General features: G+C 41.7%; 1 pseudogene; it reads left to right on the forward strand.

Annotated features, from left to right (window-relative positions):
• Positions 1–12,559: 12,559 nt before the first annotated feature.
• On the forward strand, positions 12,560–15,053 carry LOC108816654 (leucine-rich repeat extensin-like protein 3; annotated as a pseudogene).
• The last annotated feature ends 5,225 nt before the right edge of the window (positions 15,054–20,278 follow it).

The raw sequence follows: 20,278 nt of genomic DNA on the forward strand, positions 1-20,278 counted from the left end.
TTCCCGAACGGAAAGAACAGTCGCTCCTGAGAAAGCAAAACGAGTAAGGGGCTGTGGACATCAATGGAGCCGTCCTCTCACGACTATTTTGCGCGATATCCTGCATCCACTACGAAAAGTTGGTAGCCCCTAAACACTCTTTAGCTCCACCATAAAATTAGCCTGTTCCACACCTAGCCCGTCTACCCTGAATAGTGCCTGTGATGAGAAGCTTACGCTGCTCTTAAATGAATGTAGGGAGTTCTGTCTCGATAGTGTTGCTTTTTCAGGTTTGAGATGTAGAGTATGGAGCCGATTTTTGAACAGCGGTCAGTGGGGTTCTGGTAAGGGTGTGTTGTCCTAGTTTACTGCTTGTATGGTTCAGAGATTCGTGGTTAAGGTATGGTTGCTGAGAATAGGAGAGTTCCCACACTTTCAAACCTTTCTCCCTGTTTTTGATACTTGGTCTTGTTCGAGGACAAACAAGGATCTAAGTCTGGGGGAATTGATATATGGTGTTTTACACATCATTGTATATATGTTTTCTAATTGGTTTTCAAGTCTTTATCGAGTCTTTCTAGTCCTTTTCGAGTCATTACAGGTCTGGAGTTGCACTGGATGGGAGATGGACCTGCTGGAACAAAAGAAGCAGAAAACAGTGCAGTTTGGTGATTTTCACGCAGAACAGTCTGATGATTGTTCCCGATCAAGCGGAACAAGCAGACGGAGTGATCCCGCGGTTGTTCCCGACGAATAAGGAAAATACAACATCTCGGGATTTGCCCTAATTATCCTCTTTTTCTCTCTGGCCGCCTGTGGCTTTTGATATAACTTCTTTTTCTATTTTTCTACATCATTCTACGCTATTCTAGACACAAGAAACCATTGGAGACTTTGAGATTATTGGATTTGCTTATTGTAAAGGGAGAAGGCTCCATCTCTCTCTCCATAGAGAAGATTATCCTGAACCCTCTCTTTGTTTCTGTTATATTTATGCAGTATTATTCATCTATGAACTCGTTTTCTCTGTTCATGGCTGAGTAGTCGGCTTGCTTTTCTAGGGTCCTAGGGTGTTGATTTCATGAGCTAAACATAGATAAGTGAATCACTCGATTGTTTTCATTCATAACCATTCTTACTGCTTGCATTAAACTGGCCGCTTAATGTTAGATCATAGGTTTAATCTGATCATCAAAAGTGCTTAGGTTGCTAGATCTGTTTTGAATGAGCATTGCATCCCTAATCAGCGAAAGTAGATATTAGGGTGTTCTGTGAACCTATCGGACTTGATCTCTATTGCTTGTTGTCGCTTCTCACCTCAACGACAGTTAGACGGTGAGATCGATCAGCATAGGGAGCAGTACCACGACAGTGGACTGTTCTACTTGAGTGATCCGAGTTCTAGACTGTTCTTATTAGCACTTGAATAATTGTTTAGCTCACAAGTATTGACACCCGATGAAGTAACCCTAGGCTGGCTTCTCTTTAAATTGAATTCTCATTTATATTATTTTACTTGCTTTGCACGTTACCATTAAATCAAAACCCCATATTTGTTTTAGCTAAGTATTGATCCAATAGAAATAAAGTGTAAGAGTTGGTCTCTGTGGATTCGATCCTAAAGTGCTACATCGACATACCATTCGATTGTGGTAGTGTGCACATTAGGTTAATTGGTGTGCGTGAACACGAATATCACTCTGCATCCGAACATGAGAGTCAGCGAGCTCATCAATCAGGATTTGAAGGAATGAGATGCTGAGAAACTGAAGAACTATGTAGCCCTGGCTGATATACCTTACATAAGAAGTCTGGCCTCAAATTCATTATCGCAATCATTCACCAAAAAAGACGATTACCATTTAGCAACCTACCAAGTGTAGGTGTTGATATATCATAGGTTTATAGATTTTTACCATGTTATAAGTCCTATTTTAGACTCTTTACATTATATTTTGAGTTATTTTTATAATTTTTACAAGTTAATATACATTTTGGAGCATTTTTGAGATTTTGGAGAGCTTGGATTATCAGGAGAACTGATGCGAAAAAGTTGAAGTGGATTGGAATTTATGTATTGTGTCGATCAACCCCATGGTGGGTGTCGTTCGACACCCGTTACTTACAAAAAAACAAGTAATTTATCAAGTCTTAAAGAATTGCAAAAAGGCACAACAGTTTCTAGTACTTGCAAAGGATCCATTGAACATGATTTATACTTATATATACTTATCTTAAGTCATTATTTAGGCTACATTTGATTTATATTTAGAGGGATTTGAAGAGACAAGTCAGTACTCCTTCGGAGATTAATCTCGAAATCTAGTATGTCTTACTTTTATCTATGCAATTTATACTGACTTTGATTATGTTTTCATTGATCACAGATGAGTAACCCACCTGTTAGCTTTAGAGTTAAAGATAAATTGTTAATTGATAGAGTTGCTAGGGTTATCTATATAACTCTTCACCTTTATTGTTCTTAATGCTAGATTTGGATTAACAATCTGAAATCTCGATCATAGGATAATTGGTAGATGTGAAAGCATTATAGATTCCGTGAATTAATATTGATGAGGTAAATAAATATTTTGGGGGATTTAGTGAACTTATTAAACTTGAACTTATTTTTTGTCTTATTCGCAAAGAAATCTGGATTCTAGGATTTCAACTAAATTTGATTAATTGGATTATTATTATTTGAGTTCCAGAAGTGTTCTTCATAAACCCTTGGTATCTGTTTGGCTGCAATTATGAATTACATAATTAATTTCTCTGAATCATACACTTTCTTCCATCTGTTTTACAATCGTTCTACTTTCTTACTTTTAACTGCTTTTTAATTATTGATCTAGCTTAATCTAATAACTATGAGTCTATTGAGTGATCAGAGTCTCTGTTGATTTGATCCATAAGTGTTGTATCGCAAGGAAAAAATTTGAGTATATCAAAGGTTGGTGCCTTTTGCGAGGACTCTTCATTCACCATTAGACTAGGTGTAGGGTTTAGACTATTTTTTTTGTTTCTTATTTTCTTTTCTTATGTGTTTCAGGTACATGCATTGCCATACCAAAAGCAACAAGGGAATAGATCTTTTGAATCATTCAAACCATGAGATACTTAAGTTGGAACGCATGAACTCTAAGGCCACAAGATCAGTGTTGAGCGACACCCTTGAAGTATCTATCGACACCTCACGGATAGGAGCGTCGAGCTACACTATACAGTGGCGATGGACACCGTATGTGAAACTCCAGTAATGGTTAACCGGCTTGTGTTAGTGGCTGATGAACATGGAGTCTTACGAGACCAAGATGGTCATGCACGCAACAGATCTGGAGAAAAAAATGATGAAGAAGGGGTCAGAATCCATGGTGTGATTGTTGTTGCTAAGAATGTTGGTAAATTGTGGAGCTGTTCAACAGAGAACACTTGGAGATTAAAACATACCTGATCAGCTCTATGCTAACAGGTATGCAATTCAAACTTCATCATTCCATAGAAATGACTTTGAGCTTAAACCCGTGTACTACACTCTTGTGGGGCAGCACCCTTTTCATTGTCTTCCTAATGAGCATCCCCTGGACCATTAAGAGTGATTTGAGGAACTAATGACGAGCGTCAATCTGAATGGTGTCTTTGAAGACTATATGTTTTGCAAGTTGTTCTCATACTCTCTTGATAGGGATGCATCTTACTGCTGCAAGGAGTTGCAGATAGGATATTTGACTACCTGCCTTTAATATGTCTATTTTGATGGTACATGGAGATGAGAAAGTTTCTTAGTGATAATCTTTCATAAGTTCAGAAGCCAGAAGAAGATCTTCGATAAAAAGCCTTTCACTTACAAAAGCTGACTGATTTGCCGAAATAAACTGCGGAAAGATCTTCTTAGCATGTTGGCTAAGAGTTTGGATATCACCTTATAACTGACGTTGCAGCATGATGTAGGTCTGTAGTCCTTCTTCGCCATCGCATCTGTTTTTCGGTATCAATGCCAAGATTGTAGAGTTTATCCCCTTAGGAAGAAACCCTTTATCAAAAAAGCTTGAATTGCAGTCACAAACTCTGATCCAATGATTCCCCATGTAGATTTATAAAATTCTGCGTTGAGACCACCTGGTCCAGGAGATTTATTAGTTGGCATGGCAAATAGAACATCCTTTCTTTCTTCCTTAGTAACAGTCAGTAATAGCACCAGTGAATTAGAGTCTGAGCAAGGGAAGGGAAGCAGCTTCTGGTGAATGTCCATTGTCATGCCTTCAAAGTCTTTTGGTTGGTGTTGAAGGAATTCCTGCAGAAACTCTGATGCTTGTGCTTTTATTTCATCTTCTTCTCTAGTTAAAGTACCATCTCAACATAGGACTTATGTGATACTATTCATTGCTTCTCTTGTAGCAATAACTTGATGATAAGTTTTGTTGTTCTGATACCCTATCGTTAACCAGTGAAATTTGATCTCGGCTTTACGGAATTTTCTTCCAACCCAGAAACTAATTCCCATCTTATAAAAGTTGTATTGTCCCTTTCAATTTCTCAGATGATGGATGGAGCAGATTTTTTTCTTGTTTGAGGCAGAGATCAGCATGAGCTTCTTTGAGTTCTTCACGGGGTTAGCCATTATTTCTTTAGCCAGATTCCTAATTAAAGGTTTTAGACCTTTGAGCTTCTTAGAAAAACTGAATAATGATGATGCAGAGAGGGAGATTGGTTCTGTATGTGTCCAATAATCAAGCACCATTGGCAAGTCATCAAGAGAAGTTACTGCGTTAACAAATTTGAAAGGCTTTCGGTTAGCCTAACTTTGTGAGTTGATATTTGAATTCGGCATCTCATGTGATCAGAACATCTTCCTACTCCAAACACCGAGTAAGAAGAAAGATAGACTTGACTCCAAAGTTCATTTACTAAAACCCTGTCCAAATTTTTGAGATGAGACCAGATCCACTTTTGTTGCTCCATGTAAATAGAAGTCCATGATAAGTGATAGTGCTCAAATTACCCAGTAGAGCTTACTCTCTCAAATAAGAGGTACAGCTATAGTACTTAGGGATCGAAACACGAGGAGCTAGGGAACCAATTAAATAAAATCTACTAATCAATCCTAGGCAAGGTTGGTTTATATAATAGAAATGAAAATAACAATTCCTAAAATGAGCAAGGTAGTTGCTCTAACTAACAATATGATGGGTTGTTTAAATGTGATAAAGAGTGCTAGACATAGGGTTTCTATTCAGGAATGGAGATTATAATCTCTATAAATGCTTTAACAAGTTGCTTGCATGATACTATAGATCTCAGCCGCTTAACATATGTGATGTATCACTGGTCAAAATATCTAGATCTCTGGCCACACCTTTCGCATGATGACACAGAAAAAGAGTCGATCGATATCCTTTTGAGATATCGAGCGATACGCCTTTCGCAGCGCCGATCGATTCACCTGTCGGAATATCGATCGACGGCTTCTAGATCTGCCTAGGCGCGAGCCGAATATGACCACAAGGTCTCAAGGAGGAACTGTCGTTCTTCTCAACGGGAGACAAGCATCGCTCAAATGGATAATTCAAGATAATCTAAGATCCTAGTGATTTATGTTCTAGTTAGCTAATCTAAAACAAGCATAGGGTGCAATCCATTTGATGAGTATCACAACTTAGCAATTATAGTTTGGGGCTAATCCCACAAACCTATTCAAACCCTAGATCTAACAAGTAGACTACTCAGACATAGCTAAGCAATTCATAACAATAGATAGATGAAAGTATTGCATAGATAGAATAAAGTAGAAATACAAAAGGAGATGAGAAATCTCTCCAATCTCTCAAGCACAAATAAAACTCTAGTCTCTCTCTCACACTCTCTTCTTTGAGGGTTGTTAAAAGCTTCAAGGTTCAAAGTCTCTCCAGTTCTGCCGTCAAAAACACTTAGCAGGAGTATTTAAGCATTTCCATTAGGTTAAAAACTCGTCAGGGGCAATCTTGTAATTTGGTGAAGTCTTGGTGCAGTAATCGGCTAAACCATTTCGTCCTCGATTTCGATCGACAACACTGAATGTGTATCGATCGATTATAATCTTCTAGTTCGCGGATCTTCTCATCTACATCGATCAACAACTGAAGATGAGTATCGATCGATTATAATCGCAATGTTGACTTCCGACTTAGTCTTGAATGGTCAACTCGGGTGTATCATCTCTTGCACTCCAAAATGCTCCAAAACATCACTTTCTCATAAAATGCTCCTGAACCTGAAAACATACCTAACAGGCTAGAAAACAGATTAAATATATAATAAAATACTAGTATACCATGGTTAAAAACGGGTAAAATCCATGGTATATCAACTCCCCCAGACTTACTCCTTTGCTTGTCCTCAAGCAAAAACAGTAGTCTTTGGAAAAGGTTTGGAAATAGTAGGAACTCAAGGATTCAACATATTGAAGTCATCACTCTACGGGTTTGCAATTCATGTCTAAACATCCTAATCACAGAAGTTCATTCTGCCTTATCCTAGCTTAGCAACCAAACTCATCTAGTCAACAACTTAGCAATTCTCATCTGACATTCCCCTCTACTAACCTCATTTCTTAACATAAAATAAAAGTGCAGGCTTTACCTTGGGAGTATCGATTAAAGGACACATGGATTCAACTCAAACAAGTATCTGAACACACAGGTAGTCTTCTCTGATCCCTTTCTCCCCGCTTCTCTCTTCTCTGAATCTCTTATTAGTTTCAATTTCAACAGATTTCGATGCCACATAGGTCATCTAGTCCATCTCATTGACATTTGCATTGTAACTCATACATTTTTGGCAAAGTGTAGCGAATAATGGGGTTCGGTACTCAACATATCCCTCGTTTCCACAATGTGTGATCATCCTTGAGATTTAGAATACTGGGGTCGCAGGAATCACTCCTACCCCTCTGCCTCTCAAGAAATCATTTCAATCTTTTATAACATAAACTTAGATCTCGAGATGCCGAAGAGAGAGAAGGAAGGGAACCAGAAACACACAGACTTTTTACCTTCCAGACTTGTAGGAGGATTCCGATCCAGTGATATCCAAGCCCCAAGACAAGCAAATAAGTCCGTATTAGTGTTGGAGGTCAGATTTGGTTCCTTCAAACAATCTTAGCTAGTGAATATAGATGGCAAGTTGATCCACTTTAGCATCTTTAGTACTATCTGCAATCAGTAATCTAGAATGGTGCTAAAGAGTGGTCAGACAATCAAATATAAATTCATATCAATGTTCCTATAATACTTATGCGAAAAATAATTTTGAAAAACAATTTAAATAAAAACCAAAATAAAAACACATATTAGTAAACTCCCCCCCCCAGACTTAAATTACACTGTCCCAGTGTAACACAGCCGGTGGTGAGGTAAATAAAATAAAGCATAATTAATGAATACAACAAGTTAGAATGAACAAACCTGATCGAAAAGATGTCGATCGATTCGTAGTGGTATACGTCGATCGTTAGTAATGGTCGTGTGGTGTCGAGCGATATGAATGGTGAATGTCGGTCGATGAAATTATCATTCTACTTGAATCTAATAAAACTGCAAAATAAATCCGAAAAAAAAATAAAAGAAAAAATGAAAAATCAAATAAAATAAAGAAAAAGAAAACCTAATAGTGGGTTGCCTCCCACTCAGCGCTTTGTTATAGTCATTTAGCTTGACTGTGGTAGGTGAGTGACTCATGGGGTGCAGAAACTGCTAATTGCCGGACAGCAATCATCAATCTTATGTCTCCTACTATTGAACCATGTGGCGACGAAGCTTCTTGTGGCATCATCCGCTCGTAGTTGTTTCTTATCTATCTGGAGGACTGTATCTTGAAGTTTCCTCACAGAATTCTCGATGTATTCGATGTTGTCAACCTTCCTGTCGATGGTCTGGTAGGTATGTACGGACAATAATTTCAGCTCACTCTGTAATGCATCGATCCTGTCAAGAATAAACTGATCTCGGTCTGCCAAAGACTCGGTGTCGATCGATGCGACGAGATGCGCGTCGGTCATTTCGCTGAGGGGTCTGTCGGTCGACTCGGAATCTACTGTGTCGATCGACTGAGAGCATTGTCCTTGGTACTGCATAGTACGTATATTGCCCTTCATATGGCGAGTAGTTCTGCATAGGCTGTTAACTCGTTCGTTAACAGTATAATCAATGGTATCACAGGTCCCGTGGAGTCTCCTCTCCATGGCATCCATAGCCTCGTACAGCTCATGTCGAAGTTCATCAACCGCTGCTGTAGTGCATTCTCTTCTCGCTGGTGGTGGCTCGATGTCGATCGATGTTGCTCTAGACCTGTCGATCGATGTTGCCGTGTTGTCACGAAGGCCAAGATGATCTTGAACTATGCTCATGTCTCTTTGTAGCTCGTTCAGCTGTCGTGACATTGTGGCCTGGAATCGCTGGATAGGTGAACTGAAAAGTTCATGCTTCCTTACGTACGATTTCATCCTATCTTCCAGTTCTGCGAACCTCGTGTCGATCGATGATGAGTTCAGTGCGTCGATCGATGGAAAAGTAGCATTCTGAGCTTGGTCATTCTGGCGAATTGTGTCCAACTCTTTCTGTAGAAGATCGATCCTCTTGCTTAACCATTCGACATTGTTGTTGAGAGGGCTGTAGACGTCTCCAATCCGTGTATTGATGTAAGCAACCTCCCATTCATCTTTCTTAGGTGATGAACATTCTGGTTGGTCCATGGATGTAGTCTTGCCGATGTCGACCGATGGTACTCGTACTCTGTCGGTCGATACTGGTGGCATAGCCTCTTTCTCAAGAATGGTCAATATGTTTCCAAGCTCCACTCTTATCTCAGCCATATCATTCTGGAAGTCCTTGTAACTGACATCCAAAGGCTGGATAGTGTCTTCCACCAATGTGTTCATGTTTGCCTCAAGGTGTGCTTGAGCTCTCCATACATCAGTCACCATATCATCTATCTCCTCTCTACTGTAGGGTACTGGTGGTGGTGTGTATGCATGTAAGGGCGTGTGTGTATTGGAAGGCGTAAGCAACCTCTGTGAAAAAGAGATGCTCTATCCAGAATCTCTTTACTTGCTCCTTGGTAACATGGATGATCTCACCATCAACTCCTCTAGCATAGCCAAACTCATCTCTGTAGACACCATATTCATCCTTAGCTTCCCACTTGAATCTTCTGGATCCATCAGTATTGAAGGCACGTCGTCCAAACTCCAATCGTCTGTCGGGCGATCTGACTCTTGGTATGTCGATCGATCTGGGATATCCACCGTCGATCGATGGTGTTGAAACGATGTCGATTGATGGTGAATGTCTAGGTTTACCGAAGTGTTGAGGAACTGTATCCTCCCTTGTGTTGGTGTTGTGGTTGTCCTGGACGTGATTTAGGATGTCTGGACGTGATTTAGTGCTCAAATTATCCAGTAGAGCTTACTCTCTCAAATAAGAGGTACAGCTGTAGTACTTAGGGATCGAATCACGAGGAGCTAGGGAACCAATTAAATAAAATCTACTAATCAATCCTAGGCAAGGTTGGTTTATATAATAGAAATGAAAATAACAATTCCTAAAATGAGCAAGGTAGTTGCTCTAACTAACAATATGATGGGTTGTTTAAATGTGATAAAGAGTGCTAGACATAGAGTTTCTATTCAGGAATGGAGATTATAATCTCTATAAATGCTTTAACAAGTTGCTTGCATGATACTATAGATCTCAGCCGCTTAACATATGTGATGTATCACTGGTTAAAATATCTAGATCTCTGGCCACACCTTTCGCATGATGACACAGAAAAAGAGTCGATCGATATCCTTTTGAGATATCGAGCGATACACCTTTCGCAGCGCCGATCGATTCACCTGTCGGGATATCGATCGACGGCTTCTAGATCTGCCTAGGCGCGAGCCGAATATGACCACAAGGTCTCAAGGAGGAACTGTCGTTCTTCTCAACGGGAGACAGGCATCGCTCAAATGGATAATTCAAGATAATCTAAGATCCTAGTGATCTATGTTCTAGTTAGCTAATCTAAAACAAGCATAGGGTGCAATCCATTTGATGAGTATCACAACTTAGCAATTATAGTTTGGGGCTAATCCCACAAACCTATTCAAACCCTAGATCTAACAAGTAGACTACTCAGACATAGCTAAGCAATTCATAACAATAGATAGATGAAAGAATTGCATAGATAGAATAAAGTAGAAATACAAAAGGAGATGAGAAATCTATCCAATCTCTCAAGCACAAATAAAACTCTAGTCTCTCTCTCACACTCTCTGCTTTGAGGGTTGTTAAAAGCTTCAAGGTTCAAAGTCTCTCCAGTTCTGCCGTCAAAAACACTTAGCATGAGTATTTAAGCATTTCCATTAGGTTAAAAACTCGTCAGGGGAAATCTTGTAATTTGGTGAAGTTTTGGTGAAGTAGTCGGCTAAACCATTTCGTCCTCGATATCGATCGACAACACTGAATGTGTATCGATCGATTATAATCTTCTAGTACGCGGATCTTCTCAGCTACATCGATCGACAACTCAAGATGAGTATCGATCAATTATAATCGCAATGTTGACTTCCGACTTAGTCTTGAATGGTCAACTCGGGTGTATCATCTCTTGCACTCCAAAATGCTCCAAAAACATCACTTTCTCACAAAATGCTCCTGAACCTGAAAACGTACCTAACAGGCTAGAAAACAGATTAAATATATAATAAAATACTAGTATACCATTGTTAAAAACGGATAAAATCCATGGTATATCAATAAGACATATCAGCTAGAAAGCATTGGTTGACCATATCTTGGAATCTTCTCATTCCTGAAGTGACCATAAGTAAGCTATCAAAATTTGAATGCTCTGCCATGTCCAAAGCTTTATTAAAATCGCCAAAAATCATCTATGGCTTATTGCCAATTATTGGAGCATTATGGTGATCACATAAATCTCTCCACAGCTCCTTTCTCTCTTTCTCCTCGTTTGATGCATAAACAAACGAACAGAAAAAAAAAATCTTTCTCCATTGATTTCAGCTTCACCGAACAAGTGATCATTTGATTTGTAACATTCCGAGTTGTGATATACAGAAAGGTTTAAGAGAATTGATTTAGCTACCTATGTCACCAAAGTCGACTTACCTTTTCCGTCACACATCCGTTTAGAACTCCAGAGTTAAGCGTGCTTGGACTGGAGTAGTGAAAGGATGGGTGATCTATCGGAAAGTGATTCGCGATACCGTTTGAGTGAGGCCAAAGCACATGGAAAGGTCGGGTGGTGATTGCAGGGTCAGTAAACGATGATTTCGAGCCTTTGGAAAATTAACGACCGGCCGTCAGATGGGATGGGACCCACGGGCCGAGATAGCGGGCGTGGGTGGCTCATTAGCCATGGACGGGTCGGGCGTTACAAGTGGTATCAGAGCTGGTTAGCTGTCTCAGTTCTGACCTGAGAGGCGTCTTGAGACCTGTCATAGGACGCAACGAGGATGTTGCGTTCTTTGAGAGGGGATGAATTGTAACATCCCGAGTTGTGATATACGGAAAGGCTTAAGAGAATTGATTTGGCTACCTATGTTACCAAAGTCGACTTACCTTTTCCGTCACACATCCGTTTAGAACTCCAGAGTTAAGCGTGCTTGGGATGGAGTAGTGAAAGGATGGGTGACCTATCGGGAAGTGATTCGCGATACCGTGTGAGTGAGGCCAAAGCACGGAGAAAGGTCGGGTGGTGATTGCAAGGTCAGTAAACGATGATTTCGAGCCTTTGGAAAATTAACGACCGGCCGTCAGATAGGATGGGGTCCACTAGCCGAGAGATAGGGCGTGGCTGGCCCATTAGCCGTGGACGGGTCGGGGCGTTACATGATTGTTCTTAACGAACGGAGTGAGTCTCACGTTGTTCCTCCATACAAACCATTTTCCTAGCCTACTATATTTATATTAAGATCGATCAATTATTAAAAATATTTCCCAACATCTTTGGAACTTTTCTTTTTTATCAGTTTTGTTTCTATCAAGCAACCAAAATCAAACTACATCTCTTCAATCCACTTCTTGTTTTATAGATTTGTTTAGACCGCGAACATTTCCAAAAAAAAAGCTCCATATTGTCGATTCTTTTTGGAAATGTGTTAGTGCCACTTGGTTTTCCAACCTTAGCGGCTATAGCAAATATGTAAATTTTGCTTATGATACATTGTATAAGTAACAAATATTTCACTTTAACATATTTCAGTCACCAACCAAGCGGTGGTAATAGAAGAACTTGAGTCAATGTAAAAGAAATGTAACTATTGAGTATTGGCCCACACAAATTTGTACAACTACGCGAACATACGGAAACTCCGGAAACTCTGACGAGACCCTTTTGCCTTTTACGTACTTATTTTTGTTAACGTATATTGTAATTATATTATACTCCAACTTCAGTCGTCCTCTTATTTAAAACGCAATTTGGCACGTTCATATCATCACGATGATGATAATGAGAACATTAATTATCATAAAGAGAAAAAAAACTATCTTAGAAATTCCTTTCGGTACCACTATATAAAGAGGAAGACACTCAATAGTTACTTCATCATTTCCTCTCTGAACCAAACCCTAAACCTCAAGATGGGGCTTCTTCACAAACAAAATCTCTCCTTTGTGATACTTCTTTTTTGGTTTCCTCGCCATATCTAACGCTTGCGAATGTAGTGACCCTCCCAAACCATCGCCTCCACCACCGCACAATCCATGCCCTCCACCCCCACGCCACCGCCACCACCACCACCAACCCCATGTCCCCCACCCCCGTACGTCAAGCCACCGCCACCTCCAACCCCTTCCCCCCCACCACCATACGTCAAGCCACCAACACCGGCAACCCCATCGCCCCCACCACCGTACGTCAAGCCACCACCACCGCCAACCCCATCGCCTCCACCACCGTACGTCAAGCCACCACCACCGCCAACCCATCGCCTCCACCACCGTACGTCAAGCCACCACCACCGTACGTCAAGCCACCACCACCGTACGTCAAGTCACCACCACCACCAACTCCATCGCCCCACCACCACACATCCAGCCACCGCCACCACCAACTCCATCACCGCCACCACCACACATCCAGCCACCGCCACCACCAACTCCATCGCCCCCACCACCATACGTCAAGCCACCGCCACCACCAACTCCATCGCCCCCCCCACCATACGTCAAGCCACCGCCACCCCAACCCATCGCCCCCACCACCATACGTCAAGCCACCGCCACCGCCAACCCCATCTCCTCCACCGCCACCAACCCCATGTCCTCCTCCACCTCCAGCACTAACGCCTAAGCCTAAGACTTGCTCAATCAACGTGCTGAAGCTAGGCGCATGTGTGGACGTGCTAGGCGGTTTGATTAACATTGGACTAGGGAAAGGCTATGCCAAGGCGAAATGTTGCCCGCTTCTTGACGGTTTAGTGGATCTTGACGCAGCGGTTTGTCTTTGTACCAGCATTAGAGCCAGGCTTCTCAATATTGACCTGGTTATTCCCATTGCTCTTGAGCTTCTTATCGACTGTGGTAAGACTCCACCTCGTGACTTCAAGTGTCCTGCTCCACAGTAGAGGAATCCTCTCTTGGATTGATCTCTTTGTGTTTCATTTGTTACAGTGAAAAGTTTTTAAGTTCTCCAGATTTATGTTCTTTTTAATGTTTTTTGATTGCTGAATCAGTAGCCAAAAAGGACATAAATTTTGTTATTTCTCTAATTCGAAAGGAAACTTTTATGTTATTGTAAGGTTATTGTACGTTGAAATAATGTTATATGAAATTTAACTTTTAACGAAATTCTTTTTGGAAGACTGCTTACTTTCATTACTTAAATTGTTTGGATATAAACGAAAGAAGGAAACTCAGATAGTTTCCTTTTTCTCTCCGCCACGGTTTCCTAGGCACCGTTCGTGAGTTCGATTCTCGATGTCGGCGGCGACTTAGCTCGCCGGCGTCGCCGTTGTTCCTCTTTTCTCCTTTCTAGCTTCAACGTTGTCTACGTCGTGTTTCCTGGTCCGGTTCTTCTTTGCTCTGCACCGGATCTGTTTTCTTCTGTGATGGGTTCGATTTGCTTGGTCTCAAGCTCCTGTTCAACTTGCTTGGTCTCAAGCTCGTGTTCGTTGTCCTTCATTTATTCCGCCGCTCGCTTCTATGGGGATTCTCGAGAAGCCATCTCAAGCTCGTGTTTGTTGTCCTCCGTTTGTTCTGCCGCTCGCTTCTATGGGGATTCTCGGAAAGCCGTCTCAGGCTCGTGTTCGTTGTCCTCCGTTTGTTCTGCAGCTCGCTTCTCTTGGGGTTCCCGGAAAGCCGTCTCAAGTTGTGTCTCTGCTCGCGATCCTCTGTTTAAAGGTTCTCTTTGGACTTTGCTTCCCCTTTCGTCGAAATCACTCCCACTCGCTCCGCCACCGTGTACTTGTTCGATTCAACTTCCTCTCCTCCATCTTTCATCCGAAATCTACATCATCTCCGTCTAAGCCGTCTTCGTTCAGAAATGATATTCAAAAGTAGTTGGGTCTCGACCAATACTATTATTGAAGATGCAAGTCCATATGCCCACTTACCAAAACTCAAGTCCATGACTTTGAACCTGCGACAATCTACTAGAGTGATGGTATTTCTGGGTAAATTAATAATTTATGATGGGTTCATCAGGGTCGTGAGATTATTGCTATATCTTTCTTTTATGAAGATTTTTTTGGTGGGTTCACTATCCTCCTCTAAAAAAAGGAGAGTATTTCACAACCATTCCTTTTTTCGATGAAAAGAGATGATATCTCGGGTCTTTTACCGAGCATGTGTTTCAGCTTACTCACCCGTTTGTTATCTTGTGAAGCAGTCTGTACGGGGCCCGAAGGTGCAATTGAGACTACTTCGGTCTGTCTCGTTGGTGAGGATTGGCTCTCAACGTCACTACAAAATGTGACTAAATCTCTGCTGTTCGACTCTTTCGTAAAAGATTTATCTATGCATTCAAGTCTCGGCTTGAATTCACTGTCAACTTCCTTTGAAGAATTATCCTGTTTAGTTTCTTTTGCTGTTGTAGTTTATTTTTCTCTTTCAAGAGGATGCTTAACTTCCTCTTATGATTGTAGTCTATGAAATTAATTAGTGAAAAAAAATTGTGTTAAAAAAACGAAAGAAGGAATTCAGCATCCTATTTGATACAAATCATAACATAGAACAACAACATAAATGCAAATAGATAGATCTTCGTGAGAAGATGACAACGAATTCAAAACAAGACGAGTCTTCACGACAGTTGGACAGCTGAAAATTTATCGCATATTGTGATGTTGAAATTCAACCCTTACCTAAAAACATAATTAATCTCGATTGCATCCTCTGGCCCCGCGGAGAGCGCTACACAAGATGACAAACTGTTATATAAGTTGCAAACTTTGCTCGGAAACAAGGCTGAAACAACTTCTCCTTTCATGAAAAGAAGGTATGGTGATAATGTTTTCTCTTCAAAAGAGAATTATGAAAGAATCGGAATTATTCAACACACCGTTAATCTCTTCAATAAAGAGAGATATGACAACTTGTGCAAAACGATTTGGGTAGAATCCACAATGAACTCAGTGAAAATATTTGTTCATTTAATTAATGAAAGCAAACCCAAAACACATGTTAAGGGTCATACTTTCTCCACTAATCTGAATTTGGACCGGCTCACATTTTCAAGATGCATCATGCGCCAAGGCCTCTATATGACAAGAAAAGTAGAGAAATGTCAGCTTTGACCATCACGAATGAGATGGAACAAACAGGTCCAAGGATTTCTATGGCTGGGGGTATAGGGATACCAGAGGTTTGTCGGAGAAAAAAAAATGTTGGGATCCAGATGATTTATCTCCCGACGTTGACAAAGAAATCCTGTCCTTTTTGGTTGGCTTGAGAAAGGGAAAACGACAGGTGGGTGCAGGGTCAAACATCGACCTAGAGTAACACCATCAAAAAAAGAACAAGCCGAACTGTTAATCAAGTAAAGGTAAAGAGCTGCAACTGCATAAGATGGTTGGTGAGATTGTTCTTTGTGGGTTGTCCATGATAAGATCAGATCCGGAGGGTCCGATCAGAAATGCAGAGAAAATATAGCCCCACACTGAGTACGATGTCATCACCACCAAGAGATATGGCTTTGTAAATCTGTTGAACGAATGGAGAAAATTCCAGGGAAGAGGTCACGGTGAGGCAAACTAGTACTTGCATGAGGGAAAACTTTACAAAACCTCAGGAGAGAGGTTTAGTTCTGATGAACCACATACGACTGCCGGAGAAAAAAAATCTCTGTAGACACAACCGACAACAGATCCTATTGCGGAATTTATAGTTCTGATACCACTTGTAGAGTCAATCTAAACTCTTAACAAAACTTCCTTGGGAGATTTGTAGCATATGGGACCATAGACTCTCTCTATTTATGGGTATGCAAACCATAGAGAGTATAAAGAGATTACAAGAGAAGTACATGGCTAAGAGATAAGATTAGAACAACATATCATCTCTAGCTTACTCTATCCTCTAAGAGACACCATGGAAGCCTTCTTGGATGCTTGAGGCTCGTGCCTCCCAGAAGCTTGGCTTAGAGATCTCTATCGTGATGTCTCCTTCTTTGTATCAGCACTTAACCTAATGGGTTTTGATGATAAGGCCCATAGTTGGTCCGCGCGTTGTTGGACCCAATTTTGGGCAATCGGGCTAATGGGCCTGTCCCAGAATAACCGGCGTCAAGATTGAGGCCCGCAAGAGGAGCTCGATGTGATGACGAAGTCGATGGAGGAGTCGGAGATCGCAGAGTCCGTTACGGAGATGCGAAGTCAAGACTATAAAAGGAGAGAGAGATCGACGTTTGAGACACAACGAAAATCCTAGAGAGAGAGCATATCACACACTTTTACCTTTCTTACTTTATCTTAGAAGCCGATCTTGTTCAATCTCTTTATTATAATCGATCTCTTTGTTATTCCTTGTAATCGATCTCTTATTCAATCAATGTCAATTTTTGTCAACTGATTTCCGATTACATCGTTGTGTTCTAAGGATATCGTTGCCTACATCCTTTTTCATTCCCTAATTTACTTTACAAACACTACAAAATACTGAGTGTAGACTTTAGGTTCTTCATTTTGGCGCCAACTGTGGGAAAGATAAACGAAAAAACATCCTTGCTAAGAACCCGATCTAAGATTTCTAAGCACGATTATGGATCCTAACCAACAAGGACAAGGATTCAACAGATCGAGATCAAAACGATCTACGACCTCCAAGCATCCCGCGATCGTCACTCTGCTCCTGAATCAGGAAGCGATCATCGACTAGGAAAAACGACCTCAAATAAAAACGTGATAACCTTCTCTCAATACGAAAAATGCCAAACTCGATATGCCCCATCATGATGCTCTGACCATCACGATAGAACTCGCCGGCGTAGCCATTTCGAAGGTCCTCGTTGACTCTAGGTGCGTAGCCAACTTGTTGTCGCACGAAACCCTCGAGAAAATCGATCGACCTGACGTGGTGATTGATAAATATGCGCCTCCTCTCTTTAGCTTCGGGGGAAGCAGCGTACCCCTATTAGGGAATATAGCGATCATCGTCAAAACATACGACCTCGAACAAGAAACCGAGTTTTCAGTGATGAACGATCTCTCGCCTTTCGATGCCATCCTAGGACAACCTTGGCTTCATCGAATGAAGGCAGTACCCTCGATTTATCACCAGTGCGTAAAATTTATATCTCCAACCGGGGAGAAAACCATCTACGGTAACCAAAGGCAATCACGATCCTACTACATGACAGGGTACCGCAAGATGTTCTCGCAAGGAACGAACCAACCAGTGGTACGAGATCCCTAACAAGAGACCCCGAAAAGGATCTCGCATGTACCGTCTCCTTAGACCCTCGCTCACTGTAGAAATGCGTTAGCATTGGACGCGATCTCCAACCAAAAATTAAAGATAACTTAATAGTCTTTCTAAGAAACAATATCAATATGTTCACATTGTCTGCAGCCGACATGTCGGGTATCGATATCGGCATCGCATCACATGATCTAAATGCCGACCCCACATTTAAACTGATCAAATAGAAACGAAGAAAACTAGGGCCAGAAAAAGCCAAGGCAATAAATGACGAGGTCAATAAATTGTTAAAAATCGGATCGATTCGCGAAGTCCAATACCCAGACTGGCTCGCTAACCCAGTCGTCGTCAAGAAAAAGAACGGGAAGTGGAGAGTCTGCATTGACTTCACAGACCTAAACAAGGCATGTCCAAAGAATAGTTTTCCATTACCTCATATAGATCGATTGGTCGAAGCCACGACTGGACACGAGCTACTCTCCTTCGTGGACGCCTTCTCCGGATACAACCAAATCCTCATGAACCCCGAGGATCAAGAGAAAACGAGCTTCATCACCGAGCGATGAACGTACTGTTATAAAGTAATGCCCTTCGGATTGAAGAACGCCGGAGCTACCTACCAAAGGTTGGTAAATAAGATGTTCTCCACCAATTAGGTAAAACGATGCAGGTCTACATAGACGACATTCTGGTAAAATCTTCAGTGGCTAACGACCACGTTCTCCAACTCCAAGAATGTTTCAACATTCTCAATAAGTTCGGAATGAAACTAAACCCAACCAAGTGCACGTTTGGAGTGGCGTCTGGAGAATTCCTCGGATATCTCGTGACAAAAAGAGGAATCGAAGCCAATCCCAAACAGATTTCAGCACTCATCGAAACTCTATCCCGAAGTCGATTAAAGATGTACAAAGACTCACAGGAAAGATCGCTGCATTAAATCGTTTTCTCGAGATCGACGGATCGATGTCTTCCGTTTTACGACCTCCTGAAAGGAAAAAAGAAGTTCGAACGGAACGCGGAATACAACGCTCTTTGCGAGCTCAAATCCTACATAAACGAGCCCCCCATCCTTTCTAAACCCATCCATGGCGAACTCCTATACCTATACGTTGCGACCTCGGAGCACGCGGTAAGTGGAGTACTAGTCCGTGAGTAAAACAATGAACAATATCCGGTATACTACGTCAGCAGATCTCTCTCTGATGCTGAAACAATGTATCCCGTAATGGAAAAACTAGCCTTAGCGGTAGTGAACGCCGCACAAAAATTAAGACCGTACTTCCAATCCCACTCGATCATTGTAATGACATCACAACAGTTGTGAACGGTTCTGCATAGCCCGAGCCAATCCGGAAGGCTAGCAAAATAGGCAATCGAGCTCGGAGAGTACGACATCGAATACAAACGTCGAACGAGCTCGAAAGCACAAGTACTAGCAGATTTTATTATCGAGCTTGTTCCAAATGAAACTGATGCTACAGACAAAACCCGGAAATGGAGACTCCATGTTGACGGAGCCTCCTCAAAGCAAGGGTCAGGTATTAGGATACAACTCGAATCCCCAAAAGGAGAAATGATCGAGCAGTATTTCCGTCTAGGCTTCAACGCATCGAACAACGAGGCCGAGTATGAATCCCTGATCGCTGGATTTTGACTCCCTCAGAGCATCAGCGCTAGGAAAATAAGCGCCTTCAGCGACTCGCAGCTCGTCACGAGCCAATTCCACGAAGAGTACGAAGCCAAAAACAAAAGGATGGAAGCTTACCTGGCAGTGCTACGCGGGATCGCCCAACAGTTCGACGAGTTCGAGCTTACGAGAATTCCGAGGGAAGAAAAACTCGTCAGCAGACGCCCTCGCCGCGTTAGCATCGACGTCGAATCCAACCATAAGAAGGGTAATACCAGTAGAAGGCATAGATCAACCCACTATAGATCTTCCGCGTAGAGGGATCACTAACGACGAAGACAATCTCCCGTTAATTGGAGAAATCGTCACTCGCAGTAGATCTCAGAGTAATACTCATGACCTCGGAGAGGAAGAACTCGGGATTTCACAAAGCGAAAGAAATCCTGACGAATCTTCCCGGAGAACCCGATCAGGAGTCGCCACGAGAGCAACACCTGCTCGTGTAAATCTCGAAGAGGAACCTGATCACGAAATAAAAAACGAGCCACACAAGGCTTTCCAAAAAGAACTCGAAAGCAGACCAGATTGGAGAATCACAATACACAATTATATCGAAACAGGAGAGCTCCCGGCGGAAAGATGGGAGGCCCGAAAAATAAAAGCCCGAAGCTCGCGCTATTGCATTATGGAAGGAAAATTATTCAAAAGAACCTTCGGTGAACCATATCTGTTATGTGCATCACCAAAAGAGGCATCGACCATCCTCAAG

The sequence above is a fragment of the Raphanus sativus genome, chromosome 7 (genome assembly GCF_000801105.2).
Source record: "Raphanus sativus cultivar WK10039 chromosome 7, ASM80110v3, whole genome shotgun sequence".
In the NCBI taxonomy this organism is placed as follows: domain Eukaryota; kingdom Viridiplantae; phylum Streptophyta; class Magnoliopsida; order Brassicales; family Brassicaceae; genus Raphanus; species Raphanus sativus.